Genomic DNA, 27,440 nt, shown 5'->3' on the forward strand with positions numbered 1-27,440 from the left:
AATAATGTAGACACAGAAGTACAAATTGACATACATGCTTGGAATGACATGGGGTTTTATTAGAATCAAAAGCATACAAAAGTTCAAAAAGTGTGCGACAGGTGGCGCTTCATCTGATCAGAATAGCAATAATTAGCATAACAAAGTAAGAAAGATGATGCTCTTTACAGGAAATGCTCAATATGCCCACCATCATTCCTCAACATTAGCTGTAGTCGAGGAATAATGTTGTAAACAGCACTGTGATGCATGTCCGGAGTTATAGTGAGACACTGGCGTCGGATGTTGTCTTTCAGCATCCCTATAGATGCCGGTCGATCACGATACACTTGCGACTTCAGGTAAGCCCAAAGCCAATAATCGCTGGAGGGGCCAATCAGGACGAAAGTGGCTGCTAAAAACACGATCATCACCAAACGATGCGCGCAAGAGATCTTTCACACGTCTAGCAATATGGGGTTGAGCGCCATCCTGCACAAACATCGTACGTCCCAGCAGGTGTTTATCAGCCAGGCTGGGGATAATGCGATTCTGTAACATATTGGCGTACCTCTCACCCGTCACGGTAGCACTTAGAAAACCAGAATCACGCATTTCCTTGAAGAAAAGAGGCCCGATAACGGTAGACTAATGACGCCTTTTCAGGCAACGTCAATATGCTGCGACTGCTGCCGTATCTGATTCTCTCTCTCATTACAGCTCCTTTTATTCACGATTGTCATTTTTTTGTTCTAATAAAACCCCATGTCATTCCAAGCAAGTGTGTAAATTTTTACCTGTCTATCTATATTATTCCGTGGTTTATTAAGTTTTCAATTTTATACTGACTTTTTGATCATCCGGTATAACAACAGAACGTAAATTAATTTAAAACCGGAAATGATTTTTGTGGAATTGTACTGGAACAAATAACTCTTTCCTATATGCGATAATTATGTGTCAATCAACCATACATTATCGCTGCATTATGGTGTTATCCTTGAAGCTGCAGGAACAATTGAAATGTAATTAAATGAGATCTAGGAGAAAAGTCAGGTGCAATTGTCTGTTCATACTTCACAATAGAGTGTATAAGTGACCATAAATGATAATAAACGAGACTTATTGTAAGGCATTTTTGACAGAGAAAAGAAAGTATGCTTTTTCTGTTAGGTTCAAGTTTGCAAATGAGATTTATTGCATAGATATTTTTACATAGTCCATCTCAAACTGGATGTTTACAGTATGTCTTCAACTGATAAACGTAAAAAACTAGTTAATTTAAGGCAATAGATATCAGAATAAACGTACAGAAATGATTTCCATTGGCTAATCTATGTAAAATGTAACAATTGATTCATCAGTGGGTGCATGATTTGAAACAAAAACTAAGTGGGCAGAGCTTTCAGAGTAATTCATTTCTTTTCACACTAATGTTGCTATGAAATTCTTGCATTGTGACACTAATATCGCATCGAAGAAGACACACATTGAAAGTAGAACAATACATCCGAGCGGCGCCCAGGGCAGAGAGTCAAAGAAAATGCATGTATGGTCGTTACCGCCGTTAGCCAGAAAGTGTATTATTCAGAAGAAGGAGGCAGAATAACTTTGTCTCAGTAATAGCCACAGTGGTGTCGGTGTCGGTATCCGTAGAAACCGTCACCATCCGTAGGGGTGGTTCCACCCATAATCCGGGTGGGGATTATCCCAGTACCAATGGTTATGTTGCGGTTCAGCCACTGGGGTCGCCTGCAGCATCGCCAAACACAGCGCCAGCGTCAGCAGCACAGCCGAGACCACCTGTTGGACAACGAGAGGTTCCTGTCAGCTTCAGCGGGTGTCGTGTACAGCATTACCTGGTACCACAACGAGATGCACAGTAAAGAACTTTCTTGATTTTAAATATATAACACCCCGTTGTGTACTGTACGGTATTTCATTAGAGTGAAGTTTGTGTGCAGTTTCATTTCCAAAGCCTTAGCCCAGGGGTCTCCAAACTTTTTAGAACGCGGGCCACATTGACTCCTTCACGAAGTCATAAGGGCCAAGATCTACCTAGTGGGATTAAAGCACCCTAAGCACTCCATGATCACTGTAATGTAAGGCTAAAGGAAAGCTGAATTCGCCCAAATCTAAGGTTGTGGGAATAGCTAGCACTGAAACGAACTACGATTTTTATTTAATTACATAATTTTGATTGGTGGACGTATCTCACCGAAATTCTGGCGAATTTCACCGACAAAAAGGTATGTCACCGCACATTCTTCACGAAAGCGCCCTGCAAAGTTAACGAAATCTCAAAATCATTATTAGCAACACTGTTACTGCAAGACGTAACAGAGGTAGAGTATGTCAGCGCATTGTTATTTCAAGCGGCGCAACAATAAGTTTAGTTATGTAGTCTTGTAGCGAGCAGCAGAGCTAATGTCGCGGTGTATTGGTCGCGATAGGCCTCGAAACTCAATTGTTGTTACTATAGGTATCACCGCAAATATTTGGTTTGCCGGCCCTCGCGGGCCGGTTTCGGCCCGTGGGCCGTACTTTGGAGACCCCTGCGTTAGTCGAAGCACAACAAATGGCTTTCATAAGAAAAACTGCCCTATGTAAATGCCTCATACCTCCGTAGGCTGTAGCGTTTTCTTTATTTTTTTCCTGTTTATGATACTTGTGCTATCAGTTAGGCGGCATTTGAACAAAGTTACGTCGCTACTGTCGTATGGTTTTTCACTTGTCACAAAATAAATGAAATTTTGAGATTTTTCTCATGTGCTGGTAGCAGTCGAAAGGAACTGACCCCGCGAGTGAAAAGCGCAATCGTATTTGGGCATCTGGTTTAACTAGTGGAGTCTACATTATTTACGAAATAGCTCTTTCTACCATATCACTTTTTAATCCAAGAAACCTGAAGGAAGAGAAGGAAGATGTCGGGCGCATCAAACCACAAGCGTTCATATTGGGATACAGGGGTTTCTCTATTATAGTTCGATTCTTTTATCGTGGCGGTTCGCGAATGCCCGCCCAGACGCGGGAGATTGCTGCATTGCCAGTTGTACGCGCCAAGAGAAGCAGCGCCATAGTATAGTTCGCAAACTTACGTTTAGATGGCAGCGCGCAGTTTATGAAGTAAAGCCACCACGGCCGCATTAACCCTTCGCTGCTACAGAGACGTGCTCCCCGCATTCCGTGACGTGCGCGATTTTGTCATCATTGCACTGCTCGCCTGTGCAGACACATGGTGTTTCGACTGCTTTGGCGCACTTTATCATTCGATTTCAAAAAAACTATTGCCGGCCGCGGTGGCCGTGCGGTTCTAGGCGCTCCAGTCCGGTACAACAGGAAAGAAACCATTACCGCTGTTCTTTACTGCGAGAAAGCGGTTACTGAGAATGATACAAACACCTTTCCTTGCTGTCGCCTCAATAAGGAGGCTTATCGCTTGTTTGGTTTAATTAATTAATTAATAGAATAGGAAGCAATTGGTATAAAAATGCTTTTTCCAAACTTTCTATAAAAGAAAGTCTGCTATCGAGACATCACGTTTGTTCAAGTACTTTATTTATGACTGAACGTTTCTAAAACTGAAGACAGTCGTCTGTACTCTGCACTGCAGTTGAGCTCTGGCAACGTCGTTCTCTGTTCATTGGCTGACTGTGTTTTGTGACATCAGATGCGCAGAACGAACCTAAACTCGGCAGCCGTCATAAATGACGCGCACTTTAGACATCCCCTATCCTACGTATAATATTTAAAAGAAATTGTTTTTCTCTTTCTACTGGCGAATGTACAGATTTACTTTCCTCGATTCTCTCTTAAATTCTGAAGGGATAAAGGTAAGAAACATTTCAGGCTTGTTCGCCGGTATGTCGTAACATTATGGTTTGTGACGGATTTAGAGTTCACACGCTTTCTGACAATGTATTACTGTTGCCCCGAAAAATTGCGTTTTCCTTTCACTATGTAGACCCTAACCGTTTCGAGACATGCTACAGTCCATTTCCGAGCAAGCTAAATACCTTGTTATTTTGTGCATTGCCACTGGAATATTTAACAGTTGCTAGTAATTAGAAAGTTAGGCTGGAAACTTCATCCCGGTAGAAGTAAGTGCACTATCAGTCAATGTGTGATGTGTTTCATGTGTACTTGTTACTTCTACCATTAATTCCAAATACAGAAATTAATAAGAATACAATTTTCAGAGAGTACTATGTGGTAAAGGCCAAACGCTTGAGTTAGGTTGAAAATATAGTAAACCTTTGTTTTGTTTATCCTCTATCTTTATGGAGCATTAAATATAGCCTGTACAGTGCCATTAAATCCAATTAACTATTGCATGAATCTCATTCAGAAACACTTCTAGAGAAAACCGAGCAGCAGCTCGCGGTTATTTAATGAAATGTTATACGAGGCGCGTCCAGAAAGTAAGACCCATTTGGTAATAAACACAAAACGGCCACACACAGTAAATAGCTCTTTGTTAGAAATAAACTACAGGTCTTGAAATATCTTCCCACATAGCTTCCACAATTTTGTAGGCACTTGTCATAGCGCGCCACAAGTTTTTCTACACCTTGCTCACAAAAAGTTGCCGCTTGTGTTATCAACCATGTTTCTTGAGCTCGTCATCTTTGCTGAATTTTTTGACCACTAAAAAATATTTGCAGGTGCTGGAAGATAAAGAAGTTTCTAAAGGCTAGGTCAGGGCTGTACGGAGAATGGTCCAACTAGCACCAATCGCAGTCTTGTAAAAGATGTAAAGCGTTGTTACTAGTGCGAAGTCGGACGTTATTATGAGTCGGCAAGATACCACAGTTTAACATTACAGTCGTAACACCCGCAAAAGTGTTACCATTTGACGACGCAAGCGCCCCTAGCGACGAAAAATTCAGCCGTAAGATTAATGTTCGTTTTTTATTATTTTCAACTTAATTAACAAAGTAGTGATTACATTTTTGCGTTTAGAACGTTAGTAAATGATAGAGAGACATGAATGATGATGAAACTACAGAGCCGAATATCACTGATTCAGTGACATGTTACGACCTACTCATGAAGAATACGAGCGTAATTGCAACTTGCTCCCCTAAAGAAAATATAACAACATATTTCATGCTTGAGAGGCACGTATTTCTGTTGTTGTCTGTTCTCACTATAATAGGCTCTTTTCATGAGATGTAACAATTTTATACGGATTCTGACGACTCGCACGTTCTTAAAAATCATTTGACTTCCTAATTCATGGTTATTTTTGTAAATATAATTACTTTCGGTTCACAAACGGATGTACTGAAGAATCGTACCTTTTATAGGTCAGATGTGGCAACAACTGTGGTGTCAAAAGCTATTTAGAGGTGGTGTCGCGTGCAAATGCAGTGTGAACACAAAGCGGTGCAAACTCCGACCATTTTCACATGCGACCCGATTTTTTCCATCAGGAGACCTTTGGCTGATATGATACAGTTCGTTACGAATTCCTCTCCTGTGCCAACCTCTTCATCTCAGAGTAGCACTTGCAACCTACGACATCAATTATTTGCAGGATGTTTTCCAGTCTGTCTTCTTCTACAGTTTTGCCCCTTACAGTTTCCTCTGTAAGGGAAAAACTCATTCCCTGATGTCTTAGCAGATGTCTAACCATCCCGTCTCCTGGTTAGTGTTTTCCATGTATTCCTTTCCAAGTCGATTTTCCGGGGAATCTCTCATTCCTTACCTTAACAGTCCACCTAGTTTGCAATGTTCTTCTGTAGAACGACATCTCAAATACTTAGATTCTCTTTTTTCCCGCTTTTCCAGCAGTTCATGTTTCACTACCATACAATACTATGCTCCAAACGCACATTCTCAGAAATTTCTTCCTCAAATTAAGGCCTACGTATGATGCTTCTAGATTTCTCTTGGCCAGGAATCCGATTTTTGCCAGTGCTAGTCTGCTTTTGATGACCTCTTTGCTCCCTTCGTCTTTGGTTATTTTGCTGCCTAGATGGCAGAATTCCTTAACTTCATCTACTTCGTGACCATCAATCGTGATTTTCAGTTTCTCGCGGCTCTCATTTCTGCTACTTCTCATTAGTTTCGTCTTTCTTCTATTTACTCACAATCCATATTCTGTACTCATTGGACTGTTCATTCCATTCAGCAGAACATGTAATTCTTCTTCAGTTTCACTCAGGATAATAATGTCATCAGCGAATAGTATCATTGATATCAATTCCCTTGAATTTTAGTTCCACTCCTGAATCTTTATTTTATTCCCAACAAAAGTAAGGCCACATTCCCATCTTACAACCTTTTTAATCCGAGCACTTCGTTCTCGGTCTTCCACTCTTTATTTTTTTCCTCTTATCTCTTGTACTTACTATACATTACCCTTCTCTCCCTACAGCTTACTTATATTTTTCTCAGAATTTCGAACATCTTGCACCGTTTTACGTTTGCGATTGCTTTTTCCAGGTCGACAAATCCTATGAACGTGTCTTGACTTTTCTTCAGTCTTGCTTCCATTACCAATCTCAACGCTAGAACTGCCAGTCTGATACTTTTTCCTTTCCTAAAGCCATACAGATCATCATGACACATTTTCAATTTTCTTTTCCATTCTTCTGGATGTTATTCTTGTCAGCTGTTTGGATGCATGACGTGTAAAGCTGATTGTGCGACAATTCACACACTTACTGAGTCTTTCAGTCTTGGGAATTTTATGGATTATGTTTTTCCTGAAGACAGACGATATATCGCCGGACACTAACATTCTACACATCAAACTGAATAGTCGTTTTGTTGCCACTTCCACCAATGATTTTGGAAATTCTGATAAAATGTTTTTTATTGCTTTAGCCTCATTGGATCTTGAGTTTTGCAAAGCTGTTTTAAATTCTAATTCTAATACTGAATCCACTGTCTCTTCTATATCAACTTCTGTTTCTTATTCTATTTCGTGATGAGACAAGTCTTACCTCTCATAGAGGCCTTCAATGTACTCTTACGACCTATCCGCTCTCTCCTGTGCGTTTAGCAGTGTAATTACCTTGGCATTCTTAATGTTAACATCCTTGCTTTTTTATTTCACCGAAGGTTGTTTTGACTTTTCTGTATGCTGAAACAATCCTTCTGACAATAATTATTTTTTCGATTTCTTCGAATTTTTCATGCAACCATTTGGCCTTAGCTTCCCTACACTTCCGATTTAAAAGACTTTTATTTATGATTGTACTGCTTACGGAGTTCCACAAAACCAAACAATTGGGCTACGACTTCCTTTTGAGCTACGACGCGGAAAAAGAAAGGTTTTTCGAAAATTACTGTGAAGTGACTAAACTTGTGTGGCATACGTAACCGACGAAACGAAAAGACAGTCTATTGTTTAGTGTATACGAATTATACATGCAAATCGAAGAAAGCCTGTCAGACTTTGTTATCGAGGAAGGCTATGGCTACGGTTTCTTGGGATGCTGAGGGAGTTTTGCTGGTTGGATGTATGGAGCGTGGAATGACGATCGTTCTAATGCCCATCCGGCCGTAAACATTTACAAAATCCCGTGATTTCACTAAACAGCATAAGGTGACTAATGGTGTGGCTCATTAAAGAAAACAAAACCAGTTTCCTTTCTCATCCTCTTATCGAAGAGAAATTTCTTTTGTAATACTTATATACAGTGCATTAGAAAGACAGATAATGTTTTCTCTTTACGTTACGACTCTTTTGTGTTACAGTCAATAATTACTAAACCTTGTATTGTTCTAGACAGGAACTGGAACTGGAAACAATAGGTGATCTCTAAGTGCCTATGATGACCAGTTTTCGATGCCGCTAGGCTGATTCATGGCGGTCGTCAGCACTTAGCGGTCCAACACTGTTCGAAGAGAAATCTGTACAACTTTTGAATATAATAATTATTTATAACATTCCAGAATCCTAAAGAAGGTGCTAAATAAGTATTAACTTAGTCTCTATGTCCTAAAATCCTGAGAAGTTGAGGTAGGGCTGCATTTGCCAATATAAGTAAGCAAAAATGGGGCTAAGAATTGGTGTCGTTCCATGGGTTATGGTTCCAAGGGCCACAGCCAACGCCCAGTACACACAAAAAGTTCTTATTTGAACTAAGGGTGAAGGGTGGAGAAAGGAAATGGAAGGAACGAACGACATCAGCTGCATCGGGACTTAATGCGGAATCGAAAAGTGAAAATGTGTGCCGAACCACGACCCGAAACCGCGCTATTCTGTTTACTAGACATGACTGGATGTTGTGTGATGTCCTTAGGTTCGTTAGGTTTAAGTAGTTCTAAGTTCTAGGGGACTGATGACCATAGATGTTAAGTCCCATAGTGCTCAGAGCCATTTGAACCATTTGTTTACTAGACAGTAGGGTTAACCACTGCACCACCCGGACACAGTAGTAATCGCGCCTGTATGGACTATCACGGCACCTTACCCGGCTGACACACGCCCACCTAGGGCCACCTATCCGTAGCCTCATCCATGTCCTTCATGCTCGTTAATTTTCGATTCCCGTTGGAGATCGAACATAGTACCAAAGGCTAAAAATTCGTGGCCCATGTAGGCGAATCCATTATATGACTGCATGGTCATTTTTCTTTTGAATACGTCCTAAAGAACAGACACCACGCTTTCATATAAACAAAAATTTCTGGTAAGACCTCTGTGATCGCTTAGCAGCTCAGTGAGCTAATTATACTGCCACTTCCGCAAAGGTGGAAACTGCACAGCTTCCAGGCAAAGTTCGCCCTCATTATGAGTGTAACAAGCAGGACAGGGTGAAAGGCAAATCCCAGCGCCTTAACTGTGAGTTTTCGACTAAGGAAGGAAACTACGATAGAAGAATCTGGCGGGTCAGGTGACAGTAACAGAGCAGTTCCACCACGTGACTACCCTAGCGAGCGACTGGCGCCCTCTTACCGGGAAAACAGCAACCAAATAGAAGAGCTAGACGAATGTATCTGATGACAACGTGGGTAACCGACAAACCTACTACAAACAATGACAACTGCCACCTGGGAACATAGTAAACGAAATTAACCAACTGACACATTTGTGGTCTCAGAACCGAAGACAAAAGTTTCACAAGAGCCAGGACACTATGTATTTTTACAGACACCCAGGTTCTCCTAGTAGACATTGAACGCACGTTACGAGAAAATGTGGTTAAGCAGAATAATGTTTTACAAACTTATCGAATAGCTACATTTATTGTAAATAAAAGAAAAGAAATACAATGAACGGAAACATGTAAAAAAAGTAAAAATAGTGATAAACGGTAAAATAAAAGAACAGGTGAATTCGTTTAAACATTTAGGGGCAGATATACCAAAGTACACGAACAATTCAGATGTGGCTCAAAGTATGCAGAAATATAACATTATGACTGGTTCACAGGGGTGTTTCACATGATCTAGACATTTTCTTTTCAATGATCTCCATCAACATGTCCTCCAGACCCACCGTGAAAGCGTTATGCGTAGTTGGTGAACCAATCACGGGTGGGTAGTGATAATTTCACTTTTCAAAAAACTGAAGCTCCACTGCACTTCCACAAATGTGTCCATGAGCTCTCCAGACCCGACACAAAGTGATTTTTATCTGTAGGATTACATCGCGGACTTAACACCACGTATCAGAGCGGCCGTGACATTCATGCAACCGCTTTAGGCCTATTGCCGGCCTAATTGAACTGCAGAATGAACGTGTGACGCGTGATTACTGTTCACATACTGAAGATTTGCGAACATTGCGCAAATAACTTCTAGAGCTGCTGTTGTCATACACATTTCAATAGTGGTACAAGTCCATTAACTCCACTTTCCTGGCTATAATGCTTCTGAAATTAATGATCCAAACAAACAGAAAGAAATGTTCATGTCTAGCAAGAAGCCATATGCTTGAATGGTTATGGTATCTCTACAACAGATTTTTCAGCGCTCATTTAACTTCAAGACTCTGCATCTCACAGTGAACAAAAATGGACTTGTACTATTATTAAAATAAGCCCTTCATATAATCGTGTAATACCCAACCTCGATTCCAACTTTTTTACAATCACTTGAAAATGTGTAGAAAATTTGGCAAAACCCAGTATAATGAGACAATTTAGCACAACTATGACGAAACGGACAATATTAAGACTCCATACGCGGTGGTGGGTAAACAGTGAAAAATGGATTCCAAGACAAAGAGAGCAACAAGGAAGTGAAGCAGCTCATATGACATTCCTGAAGCCACGTCTTGGATTAACATTAAGAGACATATCCGAAGTCAAAAGATAAGACATAAATTAGGCGTCAAACCAACAGTTACAGAAGTAATGAGGGATGACCACATGGAAAGATACCACCTGAGCGTCTTACATGACTGTTATTTTTTAACCAAACTCGAAGGCGGGATATAGGACTTCGAATCAAGAGATGTTAAATCTTTTTTTTTGTCTTTGTTTTGTTTTGGAACGAGCTAACACGCAACCTTTGAAATAATAATGGAAAAAATAACTAAACTAATATTCTGCTATTAAAACTACATTTTTAATGATGTAAGTTACTATTCGCTGAACGAAGTTTTCATGTCACAAAGTGCAAACGAAAGTAGTCATGAAGAAGTAGGAAAAAGAATCATTTGTACGTAAATATAGTTTTCACAAGTAAAGTGCAAGTGCGTCTTTCTACACGAGAGATAAAACGGAAACTGTAAGGGCACGAGTGTAAACTTATATCCACTGTAGATGTCTTTCGTATAAAGGACGAAACTCATATAAGAATTTTAATGACGACTTTGCAGCACTAAAAACGTTAATTGTTTACCAACGAATGTAAAGGTCCATTAAATATGTTAGAAACAACCATTAATTTTTGTTACTCATTTTTCATGCAAAGAGAATGCGCAGCAATGCAAAACAAAAGGAACAATCTCTCTAACGCGCATTCCACAGTAATTTTCGTAGTTACAAGAAAATGTAGAGCATAGGCTCTGTATACTTGAAACATACCTTTATACTTGTGAAAATGTTACGAGACGGTATAATTAGCAAACTACCCTGGGTGGGAACGTCTCACATTGAGAAAACAATAGGCTATAAATGCTCACCAGATGCCTATTCATTTCGCCGTCGTCACTATCTAACTATGTTCTCGTACGTCAACCGCAACAGAAGTGTCAGAGCGCTATCGGCCTAACCTTCCAAATATACTGTGAGCTCCTGAGGAAGCTATTAAACGAGACAGAGAGTAACAGTCGTTAAGATAATGGGAAACACTGCAGATGCACACGGATCGACTTTATGACATCAGGCTCGCGTGACTGTCCAATGTAGATGACCAATTCCATTCTTAGAAAATTTTCCTGGTACGTTGCATGAATGTATTTTTTATGTCTCCTCACTTGAAACTTAAATTACCATGTTCTCTATATGCGTTTTACAGGTATTTATCTGCAGATGTACAAGTCTCTTACCAACACACCTTCGGGCTGTAGTCAGCCTTCATCTTTACTTCTCACTTTTTCTTCGGCCTTCTTTTCTCATGGCTAGTGTCTTTGTTTTAACGGAAACCGGAAGATAGTTGAAGAATGTTGTCTTATTCCTAACTCTTGCTGAATACCTATGTTACAAAAAATGCCCTGTTTCGAATATTTTGCCAAATTTAATGTTGTTCTTGTCTTTGCAAGGCCTACATAGTGAAGATTCTTTTTGCCTTACTTGTTTTCTGTCATTACATGAAATGAGCTATTCGGTCACATGCGGGAGAGTGTGTCACAATCTTTACTTCTGAATGCTAATCCGAGCGCGTGGTGCCTCTCGTTATTTTATTCTGTGCTCCATATCGGATGAGGTACTAAATGGCATGCATATTGCTCGGTCATATTCCTGGCTTCGTTGACGCAAGTTTAACCCCTCTACCGGTAGATGGCTCTGATGTGTAGCATGTGAAGTGGCGGTGTGTACCGGAACTAAGCGGAAGTATTGGGAGACCCTCAAAACACAAATTTTTATTGTTCGAGTACCCACGTATTCAGCACGACAATGCCAGAAGACGCACGAGCGCTGCGACGTGTCCAGCAATCCGACGCCTTGGCTTCGCTGTCATCAGCCATCCTCCACACAGTCCCGACTTGACCCACTCCGATTTTTACCTGTTTCCGAAATATAAAGAATACCTTTGAGGGCTTCACTTGCATAGTGATGAGGCGGTGCAAGCAGAGGTGAGGTCGTAGCATCGTCAACAAAGTGATCTCTTTTGGGGAGGTATGTGTTCACCACCAGATTAGTTTGTTGACAAATAAATATGTTAACATGAAGCATAAATATGTAATAAATTTTGCTTTATCTTAAAAGATTAAACAGTTTTCAGATAAAAAGGTCTAAGAGACTACGTTTCAGCACGCCCTTTCACAACGTTTTCACGTGCTAAAAAGTTGTTTTAAAAAAGGAGTGAATTGCCACAGTGAGAATTTAAGAGTCCGAGTAGTTTTATATAATGATTTTAGAGGTCCACCGCTCTTGTCAGATACATAAAGTAGTAAGGTAAATCGGTATAAGTGAATTGCACACTCCGCAGAACTTTCAGACTATCCTCTCCCTTTCAGAAATTTTATGGTATGTGCACATGGTTTGTTCCACAAATTGTTGATCTTCAAATGGATTAGTTATATGTGGCGCACTGTTTCTGTTATGCAGTACTAATAAATCCAGTCTGCATTATTTGTAAGTGGCAGAATTCTAACTGTTGGTCATACTTTATTTTGTGTGAGCAGATAATCAGTCATCATCCAATCCATAAGAGAAAACAAACAAGACATCAATCTCAAAACTTGTGAAGCATGACTATAAACCTATTGCATGCAAATGGCAAACAAGTAAGCTTCAGGAACGAAGCACATAACGCTTAGTTATTAACTTAAAGAATTAACAACGTAAGTGGGACTATAACACTATAATGGATTAATATTGAAACCACTGGAGCTAATACTTCTGGTGGAAGCTAATATTTAACGAGACTATCTGGTTGTCAGAAAGCGTAGAGAAAAGTGACAACCATAAAGTTACCTATAACATATATTTTATTCAAATAACCTAAGAAAATTTACTGTAAAGGTTAAGTTCTGAATACAAAAGAACATGAATTTATTAGTAGTAGCTCTAACGAAAACTGCGGATACAATAACATATGCAAAAGAAATATAGTCATTATGAGGTCGTGGCTGTCCAAGGTGACGTCAGGAGCTGTCTCAGTATACGGGATGTCCATCAGGATGCAGTAGAACGTCCATTAGTGAAGCAATTCCATCCGTTTCCGATTAGCTGTGCCGATGTTGCAGTCAGTGGCAAACAGCTCATGGAATGAATGATAGGTACGAAACTGCCAAAGTGCACTCTGTTTCAGAAAGTAAAAATGTCGAAGTGCGCTCTGTGATAAAGTTCGCATTGTTGCAAACAATGTCTTCAACATAAGCGGTCGTATTTCTACGTCTGAACGTACATGCCTTTTATGGCGTGACAAAGCTTCCGTTTCTGTGTACTGGTTGATATTCACGTCTCAAAGAAATTGGACCATTTTTATTATTTCACTCCTGTACATCTGATAATGCCTATAAGGCAGTTGTGTGCTCAAATAAAATAAAATGTGACCAAGACTAGGAATTCTACGTTTCAGTTAAGTACCAAGAGCATCGATCACTTTCAAAGGTAAAAGCGACCTTACTCTTTGCTCTTTAATTGTCTTTTCAAAAACTCGCCAGACACACACACACACACACACACCCTCCCTAGGGCATGGGTGTGTGTGTTTGTCCTTAGGCTAATTTAGGTTAAGTAGTGTGTAAGCTTAGGGACTGATGACCTTAGCAGTTAAGTCCAATAAGATTTCACACACATTTGAACATTTGAACACACGCACACACACATGCAAAAGGCGAGAGAGAGAGAGAGAGAGAGAGAGAGAGAGAGAGAGAGAGAGAGACAGACAGACAGACAGACAGACAGAGTACTTCTTATATTTCCTTTTTCAAAACATTGCTAACTGTGCTCATTATGAATCTTCACTCTCCGACTGAAAATTACAGTAAACAGAAATTTAAAGTATTTCTTCCTTATATCGCTTGCATCATCTGATCATATTCTGTTGGTGACGGTTGATTGTTTTGTCGTAATTTTTTTTCTGTGGACGAAAATCGTCATTGTATACTACGCTGGAAAACGCCACAGAGCCTTAGTTTCTCGTGTTGTTGCAGATAAGGAAAAATACCTGAAATACAAGAAATACTATCAGCTGTCGAAGCACCACATCTCAATCATGGCAGTGCCATATTTATTATTCCAGATATGATTGTGACCTCTGTCGCTACATCCACAAATAACGACATTTGCAATGCTAACAATCGATAGTGCAAATGTCACTGTCACGTCAGTGTACAAAACTCCAAGAAAAAGAATCTGCTTTCTCATCGCCAAAAAGTTTTAACAACGAAAATGACAAATTCACTGTACGAAGTTTCAATTTCCACAACATCAACTAGGGCTGCAACGAAACAGATGAGAATGGGCACCTGCCGGACGAGTGAACAAACATAATTGGTCCATCTACCCCCCATCACAGAAAACCTCCGTGCTACATTAGGAGTAAAATATGGAAATATGGCTACAACCCTGATAACATACAAAAATGTACGTATATCGGCACATTCCTCGAACCCAACAGGGACCAACTGGAATACAGATGTATGCCGCAGTTAAGGGCACGATCGGAAGGCCAAATGGAATCTTTTCGGGAGGAAGTTACCAGGCCTACATCTAAAAACATTGCAAAAAAATCTCGAGACAACACTTATCACGAAGCTGCGGACAGCACTTCAACATGAGCCTGTCACACAGACCTAGAAAATCATTGTTAAATAGTGATAAACTACATCAGAAAGACAAACTGTATCAAAATATCCCGTTAGCGAACCACAATATGGAAGAAACTTCCTGGCAAATTAAAACTGTGTGCCCGACCGAAACTCGAACTCGGGACATTTGCCTTTCGTGGGCAAGTGCTCTACCAACTGAGATACCGAAGCACGACTCACGACCCGTACTCACAGCTTTACTTCTGCCAGTACCTCGTCTCCCACCTTCCAAACTTTACAGAAGCTCTCCTGCGAACCTTGCAGAACTAGCACTCCTGCAAGAAAGGATATTGCGGAGACATGGCTTAGCCACAGCCTGGGGGTTGTTTCCAGAATGAGATTTTCACTCTGCAGCAGAGTGTGCGCTGATATGAAACTTCCTGGCAGATCAAAACTGTGTGCCCGACCGAAACTCGAACTCGGGACCTTTGCCTTTCGCGGGCAAGTGCTCTACCAAGTGAGCTACCGAAGTACGACACACAACCGGTACTCACAGCTTTACTTCTGCCAGTACCTCGTCTCCTACCTTCCAAACTTTACAGAAGCTCTCCTGCGAACCTTGCAGAACTAGCACTCCTGAAAGAAAGGATATTGCGGAGACATGGCTTAGCCACAGCCTGGGGGTTGTTTCCAGAATGAGATTTTCACTCTGCAGCGGAGTGTGCGCTGATATAAAACTTCCTGGCAGATCAAAACTGTGTGCCGACCGAGACTCGAAATCGGGACCTTTGCCTTTCGTGGGCAAGTGCTCTATCAACTGAGCTACCGAAGCACCACTCACGACAAGTACTCACAGCTATACTTCTGCCAGTACCTCGTCTCCTACCTTCCAAACTTTACAGAAGCTCTCCTGCGAACCTTGCAGAACTAGCACTCCTGAAAGAAAGGATATTGCGGAGACATGGCTTATCCACAGCCTGGGGATTGTTTCCAGAATGAGATTTTCACTCTGCAGCGGAGTGTGCGCTGACATAAAACTTCCTGGCATATTAAAACTGTTTGCCCGACCGAAACTCGAACTCGGGAACTTTGCCTTTCGCGGGCAAGAGCTCTATCAACTGAGCTACCGAAGCACCACTCACGACCAGTACTCACAGCTTTACTTCTGCCAGTACCTCGTCTCCTACCTTCCAAACTTTACAGAAGCTCTCCTGCGAACCTTGCAGAACTAGCACTCCTGAAAGAAAGGATATTGCGGAGACATGGCTTAGCCACAGCCTGGGGGTTGTTTCCAGTATGAGATTTTCACTCTGCAGCGGAGTGTGCGCTGATATGAAACTTCCTGGCAGATCAAAACTGTGTGCCCGACCGAGACTCGAACTCGGGACATTTGTCTTTCGTGGGCAAGTGCTCTACCAACTGAGATACCGAAGCACCACTCACGACCAGTACTCACAGCTTTACTTCTGCCAGTACCTCGTCTCCTACCTTCCAAACTTTACAGAAGCTCTCCTGCGAACCTTGCAGAACTAGCACTCCTGAAAGAAAGGATATTGCGGAGACATGGCTTAGCCACAGCCTGGGGGTTGTTTCCAGAATGAGATTTTCACTCTGCAGCGGAGTGTGCGCTGATATAAAACTTCCTGGGAGATCAAAACTGTGTGCCCGACCGAGACTCGAACTCGGGCAAATGCTCTACCAACTGAGCTACCGAAGTACGACACACGACCGGTACTCACAGCTTTACTTCTGCCAGTACCTCGTCTCTACCTTCCAAACTTTACAGAAGCTCTCCTGCGAACCTTGCAGAACTAGCACTCCTGAAAGAAAGGATATTGCGGAGACATGGCTTAGCCACAGCCTGGGGATTGTTTCCAGAATGAGATTTTCACTCTGCAGCGGAGTGTGCGCTAATATAAAACTTCCTGGCAGATTAAAACTGTTTGGCCGACCGAGACTCGAACTCGGTAACTTTGCCTTTCACAGCCAAGTGCTCTACATCTACATCTACATCTACATGACTACTCTGCAATTCACATTTAAGTGCTTGGCAGAGGGTTCATCGAACCACAATCATACTATCTCTCTACTATTCCACTCCCGAACAGCGAGCGGGAAAAACGAACACCTAAACCTTTCTGTTCGAGCTCTGATTTCTCTTATTTTATTTTGATGATCATTCCTACCTATGTAGGTTGGGCTCAACAAAATATTTTCGCATTCGGAAGAGAAAGTTGGTGACTGAAATTTCGTAAAAAGGTCTCGCCGCGACGAAAAACGTCTATGCTGTAATGACTTCCATCCCAACTCGTGTATCATATCTGCCACACTCTCTCCCCTATAACGCGATAATACAAAACGAGCTGCCCTTCTTTGCACCCTCTCGATGTCCTCCGTCAATCCGACCTGGTAAGGATCCCACACCGCGCAGCAATATTCTAACAGAGGACGAACGAGTGTAGTGTAAGCTGTCTCTTTAGTGGACTTGTTGCATCTTCTAAGTGTCCTGCCAATGAAACGCAACCTTTGGCTCGCCTTCCCGACAATATTATCTATGTGGTCCTTCCAACTGAAGTTGTTTGTAATTTTAACACCCAGGTACTTAGTTGAATTGACAGCCTTGAGAATTGTACTATTTATCGAGTAATCGAATTCCAACGGATTTCTTTTGGAACTCATGTGGATCATCTCACACTTTTCGTTATTTAGCGTCAACTGCCACCTGACACACCATACAGCAATCTTTTCTAAATCGCTTTGCAGCTGATACTGGTCTTCGGATGACCTTACTAGACGGTAAATTACAGCATCATCTGCGAACAGCCTAAGAGAACTGCTCAGATTGTCACCCAGGTCATTTATATAGATCAGGAACAGTAGAGGTCCCAGGACGCTTCCCTGGGGAACACCTGATATCACTTCAATTTTACTCGATGATTTGCCGTCTATTACTACGAACTGCGACCTTCCTGACAGGAAATCACGAATCCAGTCGCACAACTGAGACGATACCCCATAGCTCCGCAGCTTGATTAGAAGTCGCTTGTGAGGAACGGTGTCAAAAGCTTTCCGGAAATCTAGAAATACGGAATCAACTTGAGATCCCCTGTCGATAGCGGCCATTACTTCGTGCGAATAAAGAGCTAGCTGCGTTGCACAAGAGCGATGTTTTCTGAAGCCATGCTGATTACGTGTCAATAGATCGTTCCCTTCGAGGTGATTCATAATGTTTGAATACAGTATATGCTCCAAAACCCTACTGCAAACCGACGTCAATGATATAGGTCTGTAGTTAAATGGATTACTCCTACTACCCTTCTTGAACACTGGTGCGACCTGCGCAATTTTCCAATCTGTAGGTACAGATCTATCGGTGAGCGAGCGGTTGTATATGAGTGCTAAGTAGGGAGCTATAGTATCAGCGTAATCTGAAAGGAACCTAATCGGTATACAATCTGGACCTGAAGACTTGCCCGTATCAAGCGATTTGAGTTGCTTCGCAACCCCTAAGGTATCTACTTCTAAGAAACTCATGCTAGCAGATGTTCGTGTTTCAAATTCTGGAATATTCCATTCGTCTTCCCTGGTGAAGGAATTTCGGAAAACTGCGTTCAATAACTCCGCTTTAGCGGCGCAGTCGTCGATAACAGTACCATCGGCACTGCGCAGCGAAGGTATTGACTGCGTCTTGCCGCTTGTGTATTTTACATACGACCAGAATTTCTTCGGATTTTCTACCCAATTTCGAGACAATGTTTCGTTGTGGAACCTATTAAAGGCATCTCGCATCGAAGTACGTGCCAAATTTCGCACGTCTGTAAATTTTAGCCCATCTTCAGGATTTCGCGTTCTTCTGAACTTCGCATGTTTTTTCCGTTGCCTCTGCAACAGCGTTCGGACCTTTTTTGTGTCCCACGGGGGATCCGTTCCATCTCTTACCAATTTATGAGGTATGAATATCTCAATTGCTGTTGCTACTATATCTTTGAATTTGAGCCACATCTCGTCTACATTCGCATAGTCAGTTCGGAAGGAATGGAAATTGTCTTTTAGGAAGGCTTCTAGTGGTACTTTATCCGCTTTTTTAAATAAAATTATTTTGCGTTTGTTTCTGATGGATTTGGAAGAAATGGTATTGAGCCTAGCTACAATGACCTTGTGATCACTAATCCCTGTATCAGTCATGATGCTCTCTATCAGCTCTGGATTGTTTGTGGCCAAGAGGTCAAGTGTGTTTTCGTAACCATTTACAGTTCGCGTGGGTTCGTGGACTAACTGCTCTAAATAATTTTCAGAGAATGCATTTAGGACAATCTCGGAAGACGTTTTGTGCCTACCACCGGTTTTGAACAAGTATTTTTGCCAACATACCGAGGGTAGGTTGAAGTCCCCACCAACTATAACCGTATGAGTGAGGTATTTATTTGTTACGAGACTCAAACTTTCTCTGAACTGTTCCGCAACTGTATCATCGGAGTCTGGGGGTCGGTAGAAGGAGCCAATTATTAACTTAGTTCGGCTGTTAAGTATAACCTCCACCCACACCAATTCGCACAGAGTATCTACTTCGACTTCACTACAAGATAAACCACTACTGACAGACACCAACACTCCACCACCAATTCTGCCTAATCTATCTTTCCTGAACACCGTCTGAGACTTCGTAAAAATTTCTGCAGAACTTATTTCAGGCTTTAGCCAGCTTTCTGTACCTATAACGATATCCGCTTCTGTGCTTTCTATTAGCGCTTGAAGCTCAGGGACTTTTCCAGCGCAACTACAACAGTTTACAACTATAATTCCGACTGTTCCTTGATCCAAGCACGTCCTGTAATTGCCAAGCACCCTTTGACATTGCAGCCCATCCCGCACTTTCCCGAGGCCTTCTAACCTAAAAAACCGCCCAGTCCACGCCACACAGCCTCCGCTACCCGTGTAGCCGCCAGCTGAGTGTAGTGAACTCCTGACCTATTCAGCGGAACCCGAAACCCCACCACCCTATGGCGCAAGTCAAGGAATCTACAGCCAATACGGTCGCAAAACCGTCTGAGCCTCTGATTCAGACCCTCCACCCGGCTCTGCACCAAAGGTCCGCAGTCGGTTCTGTCAACGATGCTGCAGATGGTGAGCTCTGCCTTCATCTCGTAAGCAAGACCGGCAGCCTTCACCAAACTCTACCAACTGAGCTACCGAAGTACGACACACGACCGGTACTCACAGCTTTACTTCTGCCTGTACCTCGTCTCCTACCTTCCAAACTTTACAGAAGCTCTCCTGCGAACCTTGCAGAACTAGCACTCCTGAAAGAAAGGATATTGCGGAGACATGGCTTAGCGACAGCCTGGGGGTTGTTTCCAGAATGAGATTTTCACTCTGCAGCGGAGTGTGCGCTGATATGAAACTTCCTGGCAGATCAAAACTGTGTGCCCGACCGAGACTCGAACTCGGGACCTTTGCCTTTCGCGGGCAAGTGCTCTATCAACTTTTTTTTTTTTTTTTTTTTTTTTTTACTAAGGTTCCACCGAGATTCGAACTCGGATCGCTGGATTCTGGGTCCAGAGTGCTAACCGTTACACCATTTTTTTTCCTGGCAGATTAAAACTATGTGCCCGATCGAGACTCGAACTCGGGACCTTTGCCTTTTGCGGGCAAGTGCTCTACCAACTTTTTTTTTTTTTGAAGGGAAAAATAAACATGTGCTCCGATTTGTAATGAAAATAGAATGAACATAGTATTTATGAGTTCTAGGCTGCCGTTGCGCAATATAAGAAAAGAAAGGAAATGTCTTCTTGAGGTGCACAAAAGACTATCACATCATTGTCGAAAGGAAAGTTGCTCCGCTGCTCTGCGAGAGAAGGAAAATGTTGAGAGGAAAATGGGAAGGAAAAAAAATGCCTTCTGCATTAGTGAGCATCTGAATAGTATCTTAAAATTCCGGCAAGAAATAAAGTCCCAGGAAGCAAATAGGATTCAGACATACAGGCAACTGGCAACCTCTACTATCCAAATATTGTATTTGAAGCATTTAACCGTTAATTATGATTTTCAGCATATTTCCAAATATCCTCCTGTAGTCACAATGTTGGCTTATTTTAAAGTGTTCAATTTCTATGTAAGAATAATAGTCTAGAAAAGTAGCATGCCTATTCTGCATAATAAACGATGCTGTGTGGCCCATGATCCACGTTGTAGCGTTGTTTTTTGCTCGTGGATACCTCAGTTTTTGTGGCTGAGTGATCTCTAAAAGTTCTATACCACTGGGCGTCGTACCGTCTATCACTGACAATCGTTGACGAAGAAATGTTGTAATTTCTTCTGCATGTCCGCAAGTGAACCTATGAAGGAGCGTATCGACTCTTCCGCATGCGTCACAGTTGGGCGTTGGTTGAAGGCCTATTTTATGTAGCTTTTCATTCGTTGCTACTTTATCGTTGACTGTGAGATACCAGTCTGCTATGACGCGTGATGGTAACATGTCGTTGTGCACATTCCGCCATATTATACTCCAATGTGTATGTGGATATTTTTCTTCGAGACGATTCCTGTGGTTTGTTGTCATGAGAAGGTCATAAAGCTTCCTGTTCGTCAGGCTTCCGGTATCGACGATGTTGTGTCGAATGTAGCTCATTTCCATGTAGTATAGTCGCACATGTCGGTAAGAAAGTGGAATGCCGGCTATATTAACGGGTGGGTCCAAGCTATGAGGTTTCCACCGCTGAATGAGGTTTCTGATGAGACTGGTCCTCCGGGTACGAAACTCCTTCCTGATGCGATTTAGGAGCAGGGTGACACATTTTTTGTGTACTTTAATGAGGTTAAGGCCACCTTTGGACGAAGGTAAGGTTAAGGTATCGAACTGAACTTTGAAAATATGCCCCCTAAAAATAAACCAACATAACGCTTGTTGTATACTCTTGGCTAGGTGGTCGGAGATTGGAAGAATTTGCTCCAAATAATTCATCTTGCTCGTAATGGCGATCTCGATGGTCTTAACTTTCTGTAGTATGTTCAAGTCACGGTCGGAGTGAAGCATCAAAGCAGCACGTAATTTATGAAGCATGTGTGACCAGTTCTTCGTCAGGAATTTGTCTGGTTTGGCTTCAAAAGTAACACCGAGGGTTGTGTGAGAATCCTTTACCTTGCACCAGGTAACATGGGATATGTCTCCGATACCGCAACCGATTTGCAAAACTGTGGTTTTAGTTCTATTGAGTATTGCTCCTGAAAGAAACGTGAATGTTTGTAGAAGAGTTGCTGCTGACAGAAGTTGTTGCGATGATGACACAGTTACGCATATATCGTCAGCATACGCAATGCATGGGATAGTGACAGACTCGACGCTAAGCCCGATCCCGCTATGCACTAAGTTGTTCAGGAGCGGCTCTACTGCAATGGCGTACAAAATCATTGAGAGAGGACATCCTTGGCGGATGGACTGCTCGATGGAAACTTCTTTTGTAAAATGGCCATTAATGAGAATCCGTGAAGAGGCGTTTGTAGTAAGTTTGCGAATTAATTCTATGAGATGAGGTCCAAATCCTAGTTTCTTCATGCTTTGAAAGAGGAAATCATGACGTACACGGTCATAAGCCTTCTCAAAATCTAGAAATATCAGAGCGCCCTGTCCTTTAGTTTCAGCATATGAACAGATGATGTCCCTCAAATCGCAGGCAGCTGAGATTGCACTTCGACCTTGCACTGCACTGTATTGGTAACTGCCTAAAACCTTGTACATAACGGTTTGCATCCTTAGCTTAATCGATCTGGTGATGATTTTGAAGTCGGCATTCAGGCGTGTGATGGGTCGCATGTTTTCGACCTTCCTGCTGTTCCCTTTTTTCCGTAAGGGCAGGATGATACCTTCCGTAAATGCCTTGGCTATGACTTCCAGGTGCCAGAGTTCATTCGCTATCTCGAGGAGTGTCGGACCGAGGACGTTCCAGTATCGCTGGTAAAACTGAGCGCTGAGACCATCAGGTCCTGGTGATTTCCCTTTCTTTGCACTGTGAACCGCCAGTCGGATTTCGTCCTGTGTGAAAACAGATTCCAACTTTGCATTATCCTGTTGTGACAAGCGACAGCTCAAGGTCCTAAGAAAATCCTCGCACAAGTGTTCATCAACGAGTTGCTTCTTGTAAAGTTGACTATAATAGTCGTAGACGTGCGAGATGATGTCACGTTGCTTCGTGATGGCATTCTCAGCGTCATCAACGACGGCTTCAATCAACATGGCTTTACACCGTTTCGTCGTTCTCAGGATGTGATACAGAGAGGCCCGTTCTTCGGCGGCAACGTCCTTAGGGTGGGCTCGCACGATGATGCCATGCATTCGTTGGCGTTGTATCGCCGTGATTTTCGCTTTATATCGTTTGATCTTTACGTCGATGTCTCGAGAAGGATTGTTAGTGCGACTGTACAGTTCTCTCAAACAGCGATAATAAAATTCAATAGTCTGTTTCTGCCAAAAGCTTTTTTGTCGGGCGTAGCTCATGACGGTCAGGCGTAATTTAGGCTTAGCACACTGAATCCACCACTGTAGAACGCTAGCGTAATGACGTCGGTGCCGCTGGAGCTGTTGCCACGTTAAGTTCACCTCCTCTTCAAGTTGGGCATCCTGCAGAAGGCTGACATTCAATTTCCAGTAGCCCTTCCCGCGGTAAATTGGCTGGCGGTGTAGGTTGAGGTAACACTGATATGCACAATGGTCGGAGATATTGACAGAAGCTATGTCACAGTTCACAGTGTGTCGCTGGAGGGCATCGGACACATAGATCCTATCCAGCCGACTGGCAGAATGACTGGTTACGAAGGTGTACGCTACCCGTTCACCGTGCAGTTGTTCCCATGTATCGTGAAGACGCATGCCATGAATGAAATGTTCAAGTTCGATACATCTGTTCGTGTTAGGATTTTGGTCTCTGTCGTTGAGCACACAATTGAAGTCACCACCAAGGATGAGATGTTCACGATAACCGCTAAGAAGAATGGGAACCTCGGTTTTATAAAATTTTGCACGATCTCTCTTATGAGTGCTACCTGAGGGGGCGTACACGTTAACAATCTGCACACCATTCACTCGAAGAGAAATGCCACGACCACTGGGCAGCCGCTGCACATCCGTAAAGGGTATACCGTCGCGCAGAAGGATGGCAGTGCCTACAGCATCCTGAAGATTGATGTTATCAATAAGAACGTAACCGGGCACTTCTAAGGCTGTGACTACCTCCTGTAGGAGGGCAATGTCAACGCTGGTACCATACAAGAAATCATTTAGCGAACGGAGTTTCACCGCACTTTGAATTCTATTGACGTTAAGAGTGGTAATGTTGTAGGTTTGGCCGTCACCCATGATGGTTCAGAGGACAATGAGCTGTGAGTTTCGCATCGTCCTTATCTCCGGCTTTGAACCAAACTCGTTGGTAACGTTTGGAGTACGAAACGAAATGTCAAAACCAATAACGGGCCAGGGAGGGGAAGGTCGCAGCGCGATGGTCATGCGCGAGAGCAGCTACTGCTGCATCTCCTCGTTCTGCTGCCACCACGGCTCATTGCTGTCGGGGTGCTGCGCCGTGCGCGAGCCGCCCTGCCCGCCACCGCCGGCTGAGTCTGTCAGCGAGCTCTCCTGCGAAACTTGCAGAACTAGCACTCCTGAAAGAAACTATATTGCTGAGACATTGCTTAGCCACAGCCTGGGGGTTGTTTCCAGAATGAGATTTTCACTCTGCAGCGGAGTGTGCGCGGATATGAGTCGTGCTTCGGTAGCTCAGTTGGTAGACCAGTTTCCCGCGAAAGGCAAAGGTCCCGAGTTCGAGTCTCGGTCGGGCACACAGTTTTAATCTGCTAGGAAGTTTCAGAATTCCATTGACAAGGACAAGAGGAGGCTTGCACTTCTACCGTTCTGTGGCTCAGTGACATGTACATATAGCCGTATATTAAACATATATGAAATCAATTCAGTCTTGAGTCCTCCAGCCAGATTTCAACAGCTCATGAGGCCTGTGAAAGCCGAGGCGCCAGAACGCCAAATGTGTACAATACACCTATGAGGGTATGCAGAGCTTTATGTCGGACAGGTTTTACTCCTTCTCGAACGACTTTGCAAAGAACATAAGAGATGTATTGCCGTTTATAGCTTCTGAAAATTTGTCATAGCGTTTACCCACTTTCGATTAGCTCTTGACAATAAATAAACACGTCCATGGTCCACATAACATTCAATTGGAAGACTACACTTTCAGTATATCTCCACTTCATTTTCATTAATGTTGGAAAGACGTTTTCCATGCCAATATTTTTCATGCTCCTTTGGTTTATTTTTCTGCCTATCCAAGTAATTCCCAAGATATATTGTTCCAATGTGCACTTACAACCATCTGCCTCACTCTTTTTCCCGTTAGCACTCCGAAGTGCGTTACAAACCTACTCGACAACACTGTGGTTTTTCTGTTCCAGATGCAAACAGGCAAACCCATAAAGTATATAAAGCATAAGTTTTTATTAACACACCTATAATCCCTTATAATGATGTCGATTTCCTGCGAACTGGGTCACTCAAAGAAGCGATTTAGCGATAGCTATTTCTTACGTTGCACATACTTTATCTGTGGAAAATGAGAACTTGAGAATCACGTGACACACTTGGCATGTATTCTTGACACACCAATCTATTGCGAGACGGAGGATGAGAAACGCTGGCCTGGAAAACCTATATTTTTAAACGATTTCTAAACTAGAATTCCATGTCTCACTTGAACAAATCGATAATATCAGTACACACCAATTACCAAGTCTCAATATCAGGCACTCTGTAGTTCTATTCCTGTCGATATACAGTAAATAAGAAACAGAAAATGTTACTTAAAAACCGTCTTGATTGCAAATTTTTTTATTCATATGACCGGTTTCGGTTCATTCAGAACCATCTTCAGATCTGTAAAAATAATGATACTAATTTACTATTTCACGGAAACAAATCTTTTTCATCCAGTCTAATCAACATCAAATGTACCAGAGCGTACCTGATATTTCAGTTACAGGAGTAACCCGTCCAAATCCAGCAATTTTCACATGCTACGTCACATAAAATTTGTTGGCAGAGTGCACGTCATTTACACTAATTATAACACTATTACCGACAGGTGGCGTCTGGTACATTTGTTACATTCCATTTGCACATACTGTATTCAGTAGATCCTTTTTTTTAATTAAAAATACTTAATTAAAATATGTAGATGTCAAGGTTAAAATCTGTACTTGTCAGCATTAATTTAAAAAAAAAGTAAAATTATCATTTATATACGATCTAAAAAACATAGGGCGATTTATATATCTATGGTGATGGTGTGAACTTGTTTTCCTCTACGGTCTGCTTCCGTATTTCCCGCCATTTCGGTGTTGTGCCGCGGTCCGCTCAAGCGTCTGATGTCCATCGCCCCGGGCAAGAGGACCGCACAAGAGGGCCCCGTCAACGACGCCAGGCACTGCACGCGGCTTCCGGCTTCTCCACGGCGTACCATCTCTCATCCCTCCGCCTGGATCTCCACACCCAAAGTCCGACGATATGTATATGCCGCCTTCAATCTGTTATGTAGCTCTTTATTTTATTTATAACTTGGGCTGCTGGTGTTATTAACGATTGGGCGAATCGACTTTTCAGTTATTAATTTAAAAAAAGATCTACTGAATACAGTATGTGCAAATGGAATGAAACAAATGTACCAGACGCCACCTGTCGGTAATAGTGTTATAATTAATATAAATGACGTGCACTCTGCCAACCAATTGTATGTGACGTAGCATGTGAAAATTGCTGGATTTGGACTGGTTACTCCTGTAACTGAAATATCAGGTACGCTCTGGTACATTTGATGTTGATTAGATAGGATGAAAAAGATTTGCTTCCGTGAAATAGTAAATTAGTATCATTATTTTTACAGATCTGAAGATGGTTCTGAATGAACCGAAACCGGTCATATGAATAAAAAAAAAATTTCAATCTTGACGGTTTTTAAGTAACATTATAAAATCACTGATTGTTGTTATCCCATAAGACATTATGTCTGTTTTTGCAAAGAAACAGAAAACATTAATACACATTGGCTGTGATGTGTAGTTGTTAAGCACATCGGAAGTATAGTTTTCATATTTTTTGTTCGTCTTTTAGTTTCTATTTCTGTCAGTAAAGTCAGTGTCTTAAGCTACACTACATACAAAATAATACATAATCGTTGGATGATGATGTTGTTAACTAGAATTTTAATTTCTACTACCTGTCTACCCGGTGTTGCCGGCTATGTATTTAACCTTCATTTCCTCATTCTCTCCATCTCCTCCTCCCCTCTGTGTTTATCTCCTCGTGGTCCTTTCGTGTCCATCTCATCTTTCCCTCCCGCTGTCCGTCTGCTCCTCCTCCTCTCTCCATTTCCCTTTCACCCATCTGTCCATCTCCTCCCACCCTCATTTAAGCCCATTTCCTCCATCCCTCTCTTTTTGTCTGCTCCCTCCCCCAGCCTCTCTCTGTCCATCCCTTTCCTCTCATCCTATCCACCACCTCCTCCCAATTTTACTATTCATCTCTTCTTCCCTCTTATCTCTGTCCATCTCCTCCTCATTCTATTCTCTGTCCATCTCCTTC

At 42.3% G+C, this 27,440-nt stretch overlaps 1 long non-coding RNA gene across 3 annotated transcripts in view; it reads right to left on the minus strand.

The window, feature by feature from the left end:
* Window positions 1-1,153: 1,153 nt before the first annotated feature.
* The window catches only part of LOC126267557 (uncharacterized), a 319,893-nt gene continuing 293,606 nt past the window's right edge, over window positions 1,154-27,440 (minus strand). For 2 of the 3 annotated variants that reach the window (XR_007549025.1, XR_007549023.1), the window contains exon 2: window positions 1,154-1,782. This is a non-coding gene — a long non-coding RNA (uncharacterized LOC126267557). Of the gene's footprint in view, window positions 1,783-11,068; window positions 11,160-27,440 lie in introns of those variants that run through there. The other variant, XR_007549024.1, reaches the window with a different exon arrangement.

Source organism: Schistocerca gregaria, chromosome 4 (assembly GCF_023897955.1).
Source record: "Schistocerca gregaria isolate iqSchGreg1 chromosome 4, iqSchGreg1.2, whole genome shotgun sequence".
In the NCBI taxonomy this organism is placed as follows: domain Eukaryota; kingdom Metazoa; phylum Arthropoda; class Insecta; order Orthoptera; family Acrididae; genus Schistocerca; species Schistocerca gregaria.